The following is a 17,877-nucleotide window of genomic DNA, read 5'->3' as shown; positions in this document are numbered from 1 at the left end:
ATAATAACTCAAAAACAGGAATAAAGTATGACTTATGCTTATTAATTATGCACTTTTCCAAACATAACATTTGGTCTGAAAAACAAAAGAAGATTAGTATTTTGCATTGCCTCACATACATGACCTTTTTGTGATTGCATGTCGATACAAACACACAAAATGTAAAATAAATAATAAAAAAATAAAAAAATAAATACAAATAAAAAAATTTAATAAATAAATAAAAATTATATATATATATATATATATATATATATATATATATATATATATATATATATATATAAATCTCGTATAGTGCTTCATTTACACAAAACCACAAACAAACTACAGTTTGTTTCAATCCTCTCTCTCCTCTTGTCCACTCCCTTCCCAACCCTGTGTCGTCTGCCCTCACTGCTCAGACCTCAGACAAGATCCAGTCTTATTACTCTTATATACTCAATCCACTTAGACCATAGACCAATACATTTCTCCTTTTCTAATCTTAAGGTCATAGTGAGTCTCTCCATTATATATATTTGGTATATAGTGTTGTACCATTCCTCAGTGCCCGGTAGGAAAAGATTTCTATTTTAAATAAATAATGGTCTTTTAAACTTTCTACTCATGTTCTGATAATGAAAAAATGCATCTTAGTTTCCACAAAAATATTAAGCAGCACAACTGTTTTCAACATTGATAATAATAAGAAATGTTTCTTGAGCACCAAATCAGCATATTAGAATGATTTCTGAAGGATCAATTGACTCTGAAGACCGGAGTAATGATGCTGAAAATTCAGCTTTGCCATCAGAGGAATTAAAATAGAAAACCGTTATTTTAAACTATAATAATATTTCTGAATTTTTGATCATATAAATGGAGTCTTGTTGAGTATAGGAGACTTCTTTTCAAAAACATACAAAAAGCTTAACCCCAAACATTTGAACTGTAGTGTATGTAATTAACAATTCATTTATTTATGAAAAAAATAATGCTGAAGCTGAACATTTTCAAATATTGTATAAAATAAATAATAATTTTACTACAGCAATGTTGTACGTGCTATTTTTTCACAGGGCGTAGCCAATCCTAAACGGAGACCTGCCATCCCTGGCTCAGATGTCTAACAAGTGGGAAAACATGGGAACAGAGAAGTGGATGATCTCAACCGCAGTGCGATAAGGTTAAAAATCTGCCATGTTTATCCTCAATAAGAGTTCAAACACACCACCCACACCTGCCATCATCAGTCTATGTACTGCAGCTCTAAACCCTCAGAATGAGGTAAGCTTGACCTTCCTAAAATATCAAAGCTCGACCTCATCTAATGGCTCTTGTACACATTACTGAGGTGTGCTGTAGCAAAAATTTTCCATGGAGCACATGCACTGCTTCTGCCGCAGACTCACAATGTTGTCCCTAAATCTCTTCCAATCAGCATCATGCACACGGGGTGGGACATCTCTGTTGCCATAGCAATATTGTATTGTGCAGAGGAGAGAAATTCAGAAAAGTCTGGCCCTGTGAGAAATAAGGAAATGCCTGTCAGACTACAACAAACAAGTCAAACTGAACTGTTATAGGGGGGTTTGGCTTGGCTATTTCAAAGTGGATAAATGAATGATGACAATTCTCCTGGAATAGTGGATCCAGAAAACTTAAAGGGATGGTTCACCCAAAAATCCAAATCCAATCCAAAAAACAAAACCCAATTCTGTCATCATTTACTCAACCTCAAGTTGTTCCAAACCTTTATGCATTGCTTTCTTCTGCTGAACACAAAAGAAGATATTTTGACTTCCACAGTGTGGAAAAAAATACTATGGAAGTTAATGGGGCTCGTCAACTGTTTGGTTTCCGACATTCTTCAAAATATCTTCTTTTGTGTTCAGCAGAAGAAAGAAACTCATACAGGTTTGGAACAACTTGAGGGTGAGTAAATGATGACAGAATTTTCATTTTGGATGATCTATCCCTTTAAACTTACACTGCACTTAAAAATACGAATTTCCTTTGTAACAGTTATGAAACCAAATGCATGTGCAAACAAAGACTGCCAGCCCTAATTTAACCTTTCTGAGCCATGTTTGCTATTACTTTTAAATTATTATTATTTTTTACCAAAAAAGTGTGCTTTATCTTTTGTGGCAAAGATGGTTTGGTTTTTTATTTAATAATGCAATGACATTCAAAAATTGTTTACATGTTTAAATACTTTTGGTCCCCAATGCATGTAAAAATTAATGCATTATGCATTAGACATCAAAGTGCAGAAATACAGCTATTACAAAACAGCTTCTGAGACCTTTTTATAATGTAAAAATGTGCTTTTACAAATCCAGCCATTAAAAACATTGCACCTTAACAATAATAATTAAAAATAGCACAATATTTGAAAAACTATTACACGTGTTTGCTAAGGCTAAAACCATCCAGAAAACTATAGCATTGTGGCACATGGGCAATACCAGTTAATTTTTTTTAGAAGAGGTAAAAAAAAAACTTTTCCTATCTAATAATAAAAAACTAAGAATAAATACAATGTTCTCCACATGATATTCCAATTCTATTTAAGGGGTCATTATCTCTTGAAGTTACAGCATCTGTCTTTCAGAGCAAATAAGTGGTTAGATCACCAAGGTACAATTGGTGGCTCCAAGGCATTCTGGTCCCAGCAGGCCTTCATTACCCCACCAGGTCATTACATCTCATCAGAACTGCTTCACATTACTACAGTGATTAAGCACTGACCCACTGTCACAGTCACATATCACAGGTCAGGTAGTTTATCTCATGACAGCTAAAAACATGCCAACAATACCAACTATGTGTAAACACCGCTAAGTAAAGGTAAGCAGCATAACTATAGTATTAGATCATGCTAGGAGTTTATGATGACGGTATATCTCACAACTGTGTGAATATATTATATTAAAAATATATATTTTTTACAGCATGCATGGAACTTACAAACCTATGGAAGCTTGTTTCCGCCACTGAATAATAAATAAATAATAATAATTGCGACTTTTTATCTCACAATTCTGACTTTTTTTCTCACAATTGCGATATATCAAGTCAGAATTGTGACTTTTTTTCTCAGAATTGCGAGATATGAAGTCAGAATTGTGAGAAATAAAGTTGCAATTCTGAGAAATAAAGTCGCAATTGCGAGATATAAAGTCGCAATTCTGAGAAATAAAGCCGCAAAGGAGATATAAAGTCGCAATTCTGACTTTGTCAGAATTCTGACTTTATAACACGCAATTCTGACTTTATAACACGCAATTGCGACTTTATTTCACGCAATTCTGACTTTATATCTCGCAATTCTGACTTTATATCTCGCAATTCTGAGTTTATAACACGCAATTGCGACTTTATTTCACGCAATTCTGACTTTATATCTCGCAATTCTGAGAAATAAAGTCGCAATTGTGAGATAAAAAGTTGCAAATATCTTTTAAAATGTTTTATTTTGTGGCGGAAACAAGCTTCCATACAAACCATTTCAGCAATAAATAAATAAATGTTAAATAAATAAATGTTTTTGTTTTTTTGTATTTCTACTATTATATGTATGTATATTATTATATATTTATACTTATGGTTTAATTATTAACACTTCTGGATGAGCAACATGCACGGATAGGAATTCTCTAAATAGACTTTAATGATGAACATGCGAATAACACAACACTTTGCATAAGACAATAACCGACCAGAGACTGGACAAGACAGGGAGTTTTAATACAAGACGAACCAAATAACTGACAGGTGATAATCATACGTAACCATAGAAACAAGTCCAAGTCTGTGACAATAGCCTATATCTTCTTTATATATCTGGAAATATGGTTTATATATTAAATAAACATGTGGTAGAGGATATTTTTAGATTATCTAGTGAATTAGGCCAAATAAAAATACAAAAAAAAGAGAGTGCATTTTATTTGACTCTATTTTTCTTTATTTAGTACCTGATTAGGGATGTAACAACTTATTGTTATATAGAGTTATTGCGATATAAAAATATGTATCATTGATGTAAACGATAAGATATGGTGATATAGGCTAGAGTTAGTATATCCAAGGCTCAGCTTAGGTATAATTCACCAAAAAATTTCAATTCTGTCATCATGTACGCTACTCACCCTCAAGTCGTTTCAAAGCTAAAAGATTTTTCGTTCATCTTCCAAACACAAATGAAGATTTTTTTTTTTTATGAAACCTGACAGATTTCTGTCCCCTCCAATTAAAGTCCATTCCTCTAAACCTTAAAAGATCCAAAAAATGTCAAAGGCATCGTAAAAATAATCCATTGAGTGGTCTAATCCAAATCCAAGTCTTCTGAAGAGACACAATGGCTTTATATGATGAACAGATTCACAACGGCACGCATACTGTAGTAAACATAGACGTTCAAATGCTTGCTTAATAATAATATTATTTTAATAATAATAATAATAATAATATATTTTGGCTTAAAATATTGCGATAGTAATGTATCGTGAGTTCAGTATTGCGATTTGTATCGAAACGTGACATGAGTGTATCATTATACCCCTATACTTGATGGATGCAAACCAAAAGACAAAAGGTAAGTCTGGAATCAGTTCAAAAACAGTCTCACATTATGTAACACTTGAGTTAAAAACTAATATTATAAAACAGATCATTCAGATGCTATCTGACTGGATGTATTAAATTCATATCGCCCAGCCTTACCACTGAGACAGGGCAAAAATAACTTCAGACATCCCAGGATAGAATCAGCCACGCTTGACCTCTAAGAAACTTTCAACAGTTGAGACACGTTAACGTTAGCCATATGTCTGTAAAATAAGTGTGTCACTGCAGTGGGAGTTGTGTGTTACGTCACACACACCATTGACAACATACAACCAGGCATAACGCTCATAACCATAACCACTAGAGTCCTAAAAGACTAACAGACAGCATGGACTGCGAAACAACCACTGAATAAAATACTCTGCAAGCATGAATCTCTATGTAACCATAACATAATGGGACCTGCGAGGCCCTTTATAGAGTAAAAACAAATAAACGTGGATCGAGTGAGGGGCCCATCAATGGAGAAATGCATGCGATACCAGTGCATCATGAAGACAGCTCCGCCCTATGTATCTAAGGATCAGTGGGTTAACAATATTAGCTTTAGTGATGCTTCTCTTGTTTAATTTTGGCAGCTGAACAATAGCTATACAGTATCACTCACCTGAAAACCTAATAAAACAACACAGGCATGTCAAACATAGCAACGGTTGTCATGACAAATGAGAGTGAGGTAATCTGCGGTGCTGTAAATGTAAATTTAGTTGTCATAAAATTTAGTTTTTAACTTTAATTTTAGTTAGTTTTATCAATTTTGTTGTGTTTGTGTAATTTTTCTTTTACTTATTTTAGTGCTTTAAGTTAAACTAAAATAAGTTTATGTTTTTTATATTTTAGTTTATTTCCGTTAATGTTTTTATAGTTTTTGTTTTAACGATGATAACCCTGGTACAAAGGGGTGAAATTTATGCAAAAAAACAAATACTGAGGTTTTGAAAGTAAGTGTCAGAGTAAACTCATTGGCATTGTGGGACTGGAAAAACACGTCCCGTCTTTGTGTCTCCTACCAGACTGGTTAAGGGTGTGCGTGACACGACGCTCATGAGAATCTGCGTGAGCTTGTGTAAATTTGCCCTCCCCGCTGTATTCAGGGACAGGAGTGTGTGCAAAGAAGGATGCAAAGAGGAATACTAGGCCCTGAGAGTGTGTTCCCACATCCACTCCTCTGGCAAGGGGACATCTGGAAGCCATAAGAGGGATTATTTACGGCCACGGTGAGGTAACAACCCAAAAATGCCGCTTCCAGAAGAACACGTCCTGGCTCCTGGAGCTAAAAGACCTGAGGATGGCCTTCCTCTTTCATAACCAGAGAGGCTAATAAGGCATTGAGAGCATTAACACAATAGTACAGTTATGACAATGTGCTCTGACCTCTACAACTTTCAGAAGCAGAGGCTATGCACTAACAAGCATGAGCACAGTGAAACTAATAAAATTGTACTTTACAGTATAGGCGTCATATAAGCACTTTTGTAGCCCTCTAATATGAGACAAAAAAAAAAGTTACAGAAATTTAAAAATAAGTTATTAAAAATAAGGTATTGAAAAATTGGAAGTTCTGTGAGGTGCAATATTTCAATCAGAAATCTTAGGAAATGGAGTAATCAGTCTTCAGAAAGCCTGCACAAAATTCCCCAGCAAGAAATGTACAGTTAATTCAATTTCACCAAAAATAAATACACAGTTGGTCAGACATGTTGCACGATGGTGCTCATGTGCATGATGCGACTTAGGTTGGTTAGTTTAATTTCCAGTCCCCCCATCTTTTCTCTGTGAATAAAATACTACTAAGGCCGTGTGTCCACCAAAGCGTTTTTCACGTGGCTGGCGCGTTTTGTTTTCAATGGGAGCGCCGCGTTGAAGAGTTGAAGAATGTTCAACTTTTGGTAAAACGCAGCACTCATCACTGTCACTTTTTACCCAACCGTCCAATCACAGTGGAGGAGGGGCGGGACTAATACCACACCGACCAACCGCGTCCGCCACATTCTGCTTGTACAACGTCAACAGATGACAACAACAAGCATAATAACGGAACAAAATAATTTAAAACAAGAGCCAGAGAAAATACATTACATTGTATTGACATTTTAATATAGAATCAACAAAGTGATACTAAAAATGAGATACTAGTAACACTTTCGCGGATATTCCGTACCATAAGCAAAGTGTCTCAACTGAAAAAAACGCAACGCTGGCAAAACGCTCTCAAGCGCCCACAGCTAGGCGTTTTCAGCTGGCTAAAAACGCTTTGGTGGACACACGGCCTAATACTACTAATAAGGCCAAAGAGAAAACTTTTAATGGCCTTATTGTCACTGTTTTTGTTCTTTTTTATCTTAATATAAACCATATTTCCAGCAAAATGGTAAATAAAGTGAAAAAATATATTATGTTATTATTCTAATTAAAGGAGAACTCCGGTCAATTTTAACATTGAGCTCATTTCTTTGTAAATTTGGAGTGTCAGTACAGAGAACAACGACAAAAATCGGTGTTGCCTACACCGTGTTATCCTCTTTTTAAAATTTGCACCCTGTTGACTTCAATTGGGCAAGTTTTAAACCTGCTTTTAGCCTCTTAACATCCTTGATGTGTCATTACAAGTGCCCAGCCATGTTAGATGATTCCTTCAGAGTGAACACAGGTGAATCTGACTGCAGTAGATGTGAAAGATATTAATAAAAGTGATGTTAATTCAGCCAGCGCACATACCTGTATTTACATCCTGTTTTCGGTCGAAGTCCACAGTAGTCGACTGTAGAGTTCACACGCATAGGTTTAGTTACCTATGATCACGCGCGTGAACTCGACAATCGACTACTGTGGACTTCGACCGAAAACAGGAAGTAAACACAGGTATGTGCGCTGGCTGAATTAACATCACTTTTATTAATATCTTTCACATCTACTGCAGTCAGATTCACCCGTGTTAACTCTGAAGGAATCACTCACATGGCTGGGCACTTGTAATGACACATCAAGGATGTTAAGAGGCTAAAAGCAGGTTTAAAACTTGCCCAATTGAAGTCAACAGGGTGCAAATTTTAAAAAGAGGATAACACTGTGTAGGCAACACCGATTTTTGTCGTTGTTCTCTGTACTGACAGCACTCCAAATTTACAAAAAAATTAGCTCAATGTTAAAATTTACCGGAGTTCTCCTTTAAACACAATTCCAACATTTAAATAATACATTTAATAATAATAATAATAATAATTAATAAATAAATAAAAGAATAAAACGTATTCATTCATGTTGTTTTTGCAACTATATGCCCTGCGATTCCAACAATGTCTTGCTTAATCTGGAATAAAAGTCCCAGTGCCTCACAACTGCTACTGCTAATAAAGGTCATAAATAAGACGAGTCCCAACAGACTGAACAAATTACATTTACAAAATGAAGGGATCTTGAGCAGGGGTTTCCTTAATAGATGTGATGGCAGGCCATGTTATTAAACAAGCTAGCAGGATATCAAATGAATAAAAAAATAAAAAAAGTAATGGGTGCTTTCAATTCCCAAGGCAAATTCATGGCTCAGAGTACCATGTAGTTAGCGGGGGGTGATATATGAAACCTTCCGTGAGGAGAGGGGAGAGCATTAAATCATTAATAAGTACCAAACATACATAAACATGCCTGAGAATCACTTTCATACTGCATAAACATGCAATGGGGCGATAAATTGTGTTTAATGCTAGAGTGAGCACCCATGACGGCCAAATTCCCAAAGCAATATATATCGCCCCTAAAGCATCCTCAGCTATAGAAGCATGATGGCTTGACTTGTGTCAGACAAGACAAAAACTACAATTGTCTAACCACTGCAATGCAAAAACAGGATATTCCCAAAATACAATGAAGCCAGAGGAAGACCACTCAGTACTAACAAAGCAATAAGATCTCAGGGTTCCTGTGCTAATGTTCATCAAGACAAAAATGCAAACAGACGGGGTAGATGAAGAATCACCCATTAGACATGCCCGAAACTCAAGCACCACGCTCCAAGTGCATTAATGGTGGAAAAGAGCAAAACACATGGCCCTTTTACCACAGACAGCTATGTTAAAAATGTACTGAATGCAGAAAGTTTATGTGACAAACGACATAAACAGAAACTCTCCGCACAAAAGACGGAGATGAAATGAGATGGTAAACACGTCAAAAGCATGTTCAACACTTTTACTGTACTCTCATCAGTGCCTGCAGTTGCATCACCCGTTTTGTAACATGATCCCCTGCTTTTTCAATCTTCGTAAGAAATACATAGACTGGAGTCATGCTACCAAGGTTAGATAAGATGGCATTACAATACTAGCCTGACTACGTCAGACTTCGTACTTCCGCTCAATTTCATTTCGCTTCTGTACTCAGTCTGAGACAGCTTCAGAGCTTTCTGTTTGCCACCGGTCTGGAAACAGCCGGGCCAATCAACGAACAGAGGGCGGGCTGAGAGCCGTGACGTACACGCTGATTGTACCGTGGATGCGTAGATTTACTTAACTTAACCTGCAAAAGTCGTTCACAGCCATGTTCACTCCGGTATTTCGCTCGATGGTTTTGTTTTCGCATCATACATGTGTTTACAGTGAAAGTTAAATGCGGCCGAGCATGCGCATAACACACGCCATAACCAAACGTTATGTGATTGGCTTACGGGTAACCAATGATTTTAAACTTCAGACAAGCGCCCCCTAGCAAGAGAGAAAACACTTCTCTGTTATGCCATTCCAGACTCTGTCTACGAAGCAAAGTGAAGTAGCAGAGTCTGGTATTACCAGGCTATTACAATACAGGAAGCAACCATTCACCTTTAAAAGGAAACCATCAGGCCCAATGGGGAACAGACAGACACCAGAGATGGCGTCCTGCATACTAAGACCCAAACTGCTATTGAATTAATTCAATATGAATTCACGTAGTGTAACAGCGCAGCGCGTCTGGGTTGTACATCACCACATAGACTCACTATTGGCCGACATTGGTCATGTGGGTGATGTACAACATAGAAGCGCTGCGCTGTTACACTACGTGAATTCATTCTGGCTCACACAGACGAAAATGTATAGCTTAATAAAAATCGTTATTTTTGTTGGTTTTTGCGCACAAAAAGTATTCTCGTCGCTTGATAAACTTGTGGTTGAGCCACTGTAGTCACTTGGACTATTTTAACAATGTCTTTACTAACTTTTCTGGGCCGGCAAATTTCGATCCCTTAGAAGCCTATGGAGGAGTGATCCAGCTCTCATATTTCATCAAAAATATCTTAATTTGTGTTCCGAAGATGAACGAAAGTCTTACGGGGTTGGAACAACATGAGGGTGAGTAATTACTGACAGAATTTTCATTTTTGGGTGAACTAACCCTTTAAAGCTTCTCAATGTCGACAACAGCCATTTTCAAAAGCTTATTATAAGCGACCCGAACTCGTTGAGTTTGTGTGGAGCAGCATTTACTGTGAACAGAGCCACTGAAAACACAGGATCGTGAACTGCACACTGATTTCGCCTTTATTTTGATTAATCGCAGCCAGACTAAAAAAGCAAAAAGCATAATAAAAGTGGTCCATTTAGACTATGTCATATGGACCACTTTTATTATGCGTTTTGCTTTTTTAAGCAAAAAGTCTTCTGAAACCACAAAACAGATTTCTGTAGGAAACACTGAAAATTAAGTTTTTATTCACTGAAAATTTTGCTTGACAATCTTGGTCACCATTCATTTTCATTGAATGGAAAGGAGCAGCTTAGACAATCAGATATAAATATCTCCTTTGTGTTTGACAGTAGAAAAAAAGTCACGAGGGTGAGTAAATGATGACAGAATTTTCATTCATGGGTGAACTACTTTATCGATGGAGTCAATACAGAGATGTTGCTACTGTAGCCTATGTCAGGGAAATAAGGGTAGTGTATGATATTGTTTCATGTGAGGGTCAATGTGTAGGCTTATTAATTTAGCCATTTCTCAGAACCTAATGCGGACACCTTTGAAGAAACGCAGAATGGTCATATCCCTCAAAGAAGATTACATAGTCATCCAACAACACTGACATTGACACAAGAGCTGTGAAAACTTTCCACAGACAGCAATGCGTTTACGCTCAATTGGCAGGGATGTAAAAATACCAGCATTAGCTTAGCAGGAGTTTTTCAGTCAACATAATACCACCCAGTCACCTCCCTGTGGCAAAATATGTAATGGTAGATGTAACTCTACCCTACTGCATTCTCTGAGAACAGAGGAGTGAATGAAATCCTGCCGGACGTTTCCTACCACGACTGACTGAAAACCCGGAGGCAGTCGGAACTGTTGAACCACCCATGTAATATGTTCAGATTATCATCACTGTCATCGTAATCATTATTATCTTAATCGCTAATCAACTTCGTTGGAACATGCCACTATGACATTTTAATTTGGGCTAGACACTGTCTGTCAAAATACTTTCCCATTAAAAGCAAACATCAAACCCTATTAGTAACCTGCAATTTGTAACGTGATCCATACACACATGCTTCTCACCGTGTTGTTCACATAAGGCTAAAGGGATAGTTCACTTAAAAATTTTTTTAATTTGTCATCATTTACTCGCCCTCTTATTGGTCCAAACCTGTATGACTATATATGTCTTCCTTAAATTATAAAAGTAAAAACATGTTTGAGAATGTAGCCTACTAGTTTGCATTTAATTAAAAATCTGTTCCTCACACAAAGCTACCGTATAAATTAATAAAACTTTTTTTTTTTTTTTTACAAATTAAACATGCATGGATGAATTGTATAAGATCAACGAAAGACATTTAGAAAATAAAAAGAGTGAGTTTATTTCATTCTAACTTATTATATTTATAAATATGTCTACAACTTTTTTGATGCACTTAATGGTAGGATAAAAAGATATCTGATCAGAGTCTACACACACTGTCTACCATTTTCCCAGTGTTTTCTATACAACCACTCGCAGAAAGTGCCAAATTATTATTGTTATTTCACACAAGCGTATTGCTGTAGAATTACTTTCTGGTAAAAAGAAAAACGAAACAACCTGTGGCTGGTTTCTTTACAAGTCAAATCTTTTTCTATTTAAGCAGGCAGCTCAAGGACAGAATAAGGTGAAGTTTTTTAATAGTGTTTAAGCATTTAGTCAAAAGTCTGGCTAAACTGTATATCATAAAATTTCAGAACAATTTTTTCCAGCTGATAAACAATAAAAACATTGACAGCCAATCAGAATCCATTCCGCTTTAAAGAGCTCAAGCATTTAAAGCGACAGATGAGAAACCTGCAGCGCGTGCTTAGAATAAAAAGAGCGTTATCGTTGGTGTGTGGGCGCTAAAATAGTTATCGTTATGGTTATCGTTCTTAGTGTGAACGCTAAGCTAGTTATCGTTATGGTCATCTTTATAGTTATTGTTCTTGAAAGGGCCTTAAGACTGAAGTCATAAACATAAGTGCAGTTAAACCTAAGTGCATGTTGAAAAACTAATATTTTAACTCTGACTGAAGTCCAAATCATGTGATGTGAACACTTTATATACAATGACAGAAAGCAGTCATGGTCTAAACCTGGCACAAACCCCCCTTTTCAGCAGCAAAAATAAATGAAAGGGACAAAAAGGCTTTACACACACACACACACACACACACCTCTGCAGTCCTCCAGTGCCGACACTTTCTGGGCCACAGCCAATCCCTTAGGTTGGAAACGACTACTAATTATAACTTACAGGAGGAAAGGTGTCAGTGCTAGGACTTGAAACCGTAAGTATCCCAAAAATATGCGTTTGACGAAACATGTTTCGACAAGACTAGAAGAAATGCACACAAGAGTTCAAAAAGTGGATCGACTCTTAAAGAAAGATGTTGCAAAACACGTCGACTGATGACAGACAGGTGGGGGGGGAGAGAAACCGTGTTCTTTCAGCTTTACTGAACAGCCGACATGCAAAATACTGTCTCAACCGCAAAGCCTTCCGAGAACGCACTTTGTTTGGATTCTTTGTGAATTACGAAAGAGAATTATTTAACAACCAAACCAAAAGCTTTACTGAAATTAAATTCAAACTGGTAGGCTACCTGCTTCCTACAACAACATGAATTATATATGGGAGTCATGTATGTGAAAACCCCCATCTCTTTCTTTAAAAACCCATCCCCCCCCATCCATGGAGCATCTCCTCGCACCCATGCCGTTCTTCCTAACCCCCCGCAGCAGGTCAGACACATGCTGACAGCACTCATAATGAGAGGACTCATCTATGACCTTGACAAATTTGACATGTGACAGCTATCAACAGTGCCTTTAAATTTAGTCTACTGCCAAACACATAAAAAAAAAAAAAGGGAAAAAAAACTTTGGTTTGAAAAGCGGAGAAGAAACACAATTAGATTTTGTTACCAGATTGGACTTATCTCAGACATTTACCATGCCGTGAAGAGACTCCTTTATGCATTTTTTAGGCTCTTCACGAGTTCTCAGCTGGTCAAAATCATATATACACACACATTTAGCCCAGCACACAGCATTGTTTTGGATGTTTGGCAAGTTCAACCCATAGGTTCAACCGCAAATTATACGTCATAAAAGCTGTTGTTTTTTTGTTTGTTTTTTTGGTATCTTTAGGTTCGGTGTTAAAAAATGACAGATGCTAAGCAAACCAGGACTAGATGTATTATTTCATTTTTTTTGGTCCAGACCAAAAGAACCAAGAGAACCGAACTACAAGTGTGAACATACCCTTAGTTTAAAGGTCCCATATTGTCAAAAATGAAATTTCCTGGCTTTTTTCATGATAGCAGAGGTCTAGGGGCTATGTAACTACCATATAAGTTTCAAAACAGTCAATCCACAGACAAATGCACACAGCCTGCATAAAGTAGCTTTTCACAAGCTGTTTTTTTTCACATTTATGTTCCGTATAAATGTGATGTCAGAACTACTCAGTCACCGCCTTTATCAGTCACCACCCCGAGCACTGCCCACCATCCCTCCCTTCTTTTGCCCAACCCCCAGACAACATCGTTGCTGATCGAGCAACAACAACACAGAAACATGTAGAGAAAATGCTTTTCATTCGATGGATGTAGAGACCTGCACTCACGCGGGACCCAACGCAACAGAGTGCGGTGCGGGTCTAGATTTGATGGCCGAGTGCGGGCGGTAAGGTACTCGTGTGTGTGCGGGTTGCGAAAGAATTATACGATTCGCGGGACTCCCGCAAAACAGAAATATCTAAAAATAAAACACCTAAAAACAAATAAATTGTTATTCATATGTTGCACAAAAACTAAAAAACGATTTACAGGCCATGTTATTTATAACATGTTTGCAGCGTTGAGCAATGTAGCCAATCACAGACATAATGTGTTGATTTCTTGAACGCAATGGCCAATGAGATGCATTTAAGATAGAATCCACCCACCGCTCAAAACTGAGTTTTTGTTCATTGCTGAATTCTGCTTGCTGGCAAATCCTCTGATTATAACAAACGAAGTGTTGACATTATGAAAGATTTATTGTGCAGTCAGCTTCATTGATAATAACGGAGCTTTGTGAGATCGTGAAGAACTGAGATATCAGCTTTTTAGGAATTATTAAGGGAGCGCACTTTGCGCTATTTCTGTCATGCCAAACCATGCATGTAGTAGCCTATGCTTGCTTTTATGTTAAATTAACAGTGGTTTGTGAATGTTTATGCTTTAATAACAAATCATTTATAACCATCATTACAGGTGTTTCTGTTTAATTTACCTTACTTGTGAGCATCACCAAGCCACAGCAGGCTACAGCATACATGACCCTAGTTACCTGTGGTTGGCCTGGCCGTGCGTCACTCAGAAAACAACAGGCCAATCAGAAGAGAGGCTCATGAATATTAAGTAGAAAGGCCAAAATCGACCTGTTCTTGGCAGAGCTCCTGAGAAAGGAGCTGTAAAATATATTGAGATGGCTTTTGGTACTTATACTGCAACTATATATTCATAAGGACATCAAAACCTGGGACCTTTAAAACGTGATCAGTTGTCACCTGCCACCAATGGTTTACTTAGATCTCATATGGTAAATTAATCTGAGTGTCCATTATTTTCCTCTGCTGAAGCTGGCACCCTAAAGTGACAGTCTGATTGAGATGCTCGCCAAAAAAGAACTGGGATGCACTGAGAAAGAGAAAAAAAAAAAAATCTAATAAAATCAATCACAGAAAAAACGCAATTAGAGTTTCCCCCCCAAATCATGCAGCAAATAATTGAGGGAAATAAAAATCACTTTAATTACTTTTATCAATTACATTTTTATCAATATTTTTCACTTGTCACAATGCCGTTTTGGATTGTCTAAAGAAAAGAACTCATGATATGATGCGGCTGACTAGTTTTTAGAATGGAGCTACAGTCTGAGCTGCTAAGCAAATGAACTTTGACAGTTGAGACAGGAAATCTTGAAAGGTCAGATTGGTAACAAGACCAATCAACATAATGTGATATCAGATAACCTTCCATGATGTTTATCACCTATCTGAGGCTGATTTCAATCTATAAAAATGTCTGTTTAATTGCCTGTATTTTCCATTTTACAAACCTTACTAAACCGTGTACACTGTTTTACAGCTAACCAGCTATTACAGCAATTCAGCCTAACTATTCATCTCAGGGGTGCAGCATTTTTTGCATGCAAGAGTAATTATCTCAAAATACGAGGCATTTACAATTTGGAAAGCTTGTAAAATCTTGATCAAGTGTAAGTCATGCATGATAGTTACTGAAGTGTGAGGGTATTTTTGTCATTTGGAAATCTCATGAGGTAGATTCGACTGAAACGTGGCCTGACATGCACGTTATGTGCGAGGCTAACAAGTACAGCAGCAAGCAAAACATACCTAGTGTTTACGGGGTCAGCCAAGATAACCAACAGACAAAAATCACTCCAACCACAGGATTTCCTCATTTTGTGACACTCGAGGCTGCTTCATCGTGCTGCATGGCCAGCGAGAGTTTCCCGTGACCCTCGAGGACTGGAAACTATGATGCAAAACACAAATGCACTCCTACTGAAAGAGAAACCAAACCAAAACCGCTGAACCCGCAAATCACTTTGCTATTCAGTAGTCTCTACATTGAAAACACTTCAGGAAAAAAGAAATCTAGCCTACATATGCGCTGTTTGCTCTTCATTTGAGAATAAAATGTAATACCACTGCTAGACAGTGTGCATAGTCATTTTACAATAGCTTTGAATTTTACTCATCCAATTGGAATTTAGAGTCGGAATGGTTTTGGAAGTCATATTTTCAGTCTTTACTGAATGTTGGGGTCAAATCTCTGGGTCACATTGTGTCACAGCTTAGTGGTGCATGATAGGATGGTCTACTGTTCAAGTGTATCAAAGCTCAAGGGCGTACACCAAAAATACACACACACAAAGTATTCAGGCACATAAATCAGGAAGCAGCCCAGAGTAAGGCCAAGTGATAACTGTGTGCATGCAGCATTATAGTCGGTCAGCAATGTCAGAGGACACTGGCCGATCTGCACTGCTACTAAAGTTGCCAACCGTTTTGTAAATCATAAAACTACCTCATATTTATAGGAATAGATCACATAAAATGAAAATTCTGTCATCATTTACATTTATGACTTTCTTCTATAGAAAACAATTAAAGCTATTTTTCAAAAGCAACTCAATGTATTTTTTCTATACAATGAAATCCAGTGTTGTTTTGTCCCCCATTGACTTTCATTGTCTGAGCGAAAACAAATGAAACGTTCTATAAAATATCTACTTTTGTATTCTGCTGATTAAATAACTGGGTCATAGTTGTCAACTCAACTAGAGGTCCCTGGCTAAAATACACCTGTAGGACTTTCTTTCCTCTGTGGAACAAAATATATTTTGAAAATTCATTCAATGAAAGTCAATGGGGTCAAATGTTGTTTTGCAATGTTGAAGGTGAGTGAATGAGGACAAATTTCATTTGAACTATCCCCTTAAAGTAGTAGAATTGGGTTCCAAATTAGAAATCAAACCTTTATGACTTATGAAAAAAAAATGTTTTAGTTTTTTGTCTTTACAATGAAAGTCAATGGGGTCCCATGTTGTTTTACAATGTTGTAGGTTAGTAAATGATGACAAAAACTATCGCTTTAAGGTAACAGAATTGAGTTTTATTAAATCCATCAACATTACACTTGCACAGCTGCAGTCTGTAGCATTTCGTAGCATTTGTTTACGACATGCTCAACTGTCACCTGCCACCAATGGTTTGCTTAGATCTCAAATGGCAAATGAAACTGAGGGTGTCTGTCATTTTCCTCTGCTGAAGCTAGCGAACTGGCAGACTGATTTAAATGCTCGCCAATGAAGAAATTGGATGCATTGAGAGGAAGATAGATCGAGGGAATGGCGACAGAGAGTAGGCATCAAACCTCTGCCGTACGAGCCTCTTCACACTGCACATCAGAGCGGCGAAGAGCTAGAACTCTGAGTCAGCACTTCCATGCAAATCTGGCCTTAGTCTGAGCGGAATGCAGCACTTCTTCATCTACAGTGTCCAAGGAGGGTCTCAGAGCACTGCAGCATTGGCTATCTGGCTACTTCTGAGTGTTATCTCATATAACAGATCTCTATTAGCGAAACACACCCTAAAACGTGTCTAGAATGCATTACAATACATATACCATGACAAAAACATTCTCTCTTCCCATATGTGTGCATACTACAGCTTCAGGCATGGGCGGGTGTCTAAGTGTATAATGTTAGCACTAAATAAGATGTTCCTGTTTGACTGTGCTGGAGGGTGTGCTGGAATGAGGGACCAGAGTGGGAATGGAGACGGATGAGGGAGAAGAGGTGAATTCTTTGGCTTTAAACCATACTATTACAGCCGAGCGATCCAAGCCAAGCCCTCCGCAGGAGAAACATCATGTGACAGGGAGGAACAATGCATCCAGATCTCTGCATTGCTGAGGCGTTATTTTGGGAGTTTGGCATTGATCTTACACCTCAGTGTGGAGCAGCTCAATTTCTGGCATGCCTTGCATTTTAGCAGGATACACAATAGACTGTGAAATATTGTCACATGTCCAATGAGTGACCTCACACTAACCTTATTTGCATACCATGGTATTTACACTATACACCAACAAAATTCAAATAATACCACAATATTACCAAAGCACCATGTCCAATCAACCATGATAAGTACTTTTTTGTAAGCGAAAAAAGCCTGTACATTACTTTCACTAGTCAAAGGA

The 17,877-nt window shown here is 37.4% G+C and overlaps 1 protein-coding gene across 11 annotated transcripts in view; it reads right to left on the bottom strand.

Annotated features, from left to right (window-relative positions):
- The window catches only part of cdc42bpab (CDC42 binding protein kinase alpha (DMPK-like) b), a 60,004-nt gene that overhangs the window by 37,470 nt on the left and 4,657 nt on the right, over nt 1-17,877 (bottom strand). The window lies entirely within an intron of this gene.

This window comes from Squalius cephalus (genome assembly GCF_949319135.1).
Source record: "Squalius cephalus genome assembly, chromosome: 12".
Lineage (NCBI taxonomy): Eukaryota > Metazoa > Chordata > Actinopteri > Cypriniformes > Leuciscidae > Squalius > Squalius cephalus.
This window is presented reverse-complemented; position numbering and strand designations above follow the sequence as displayed.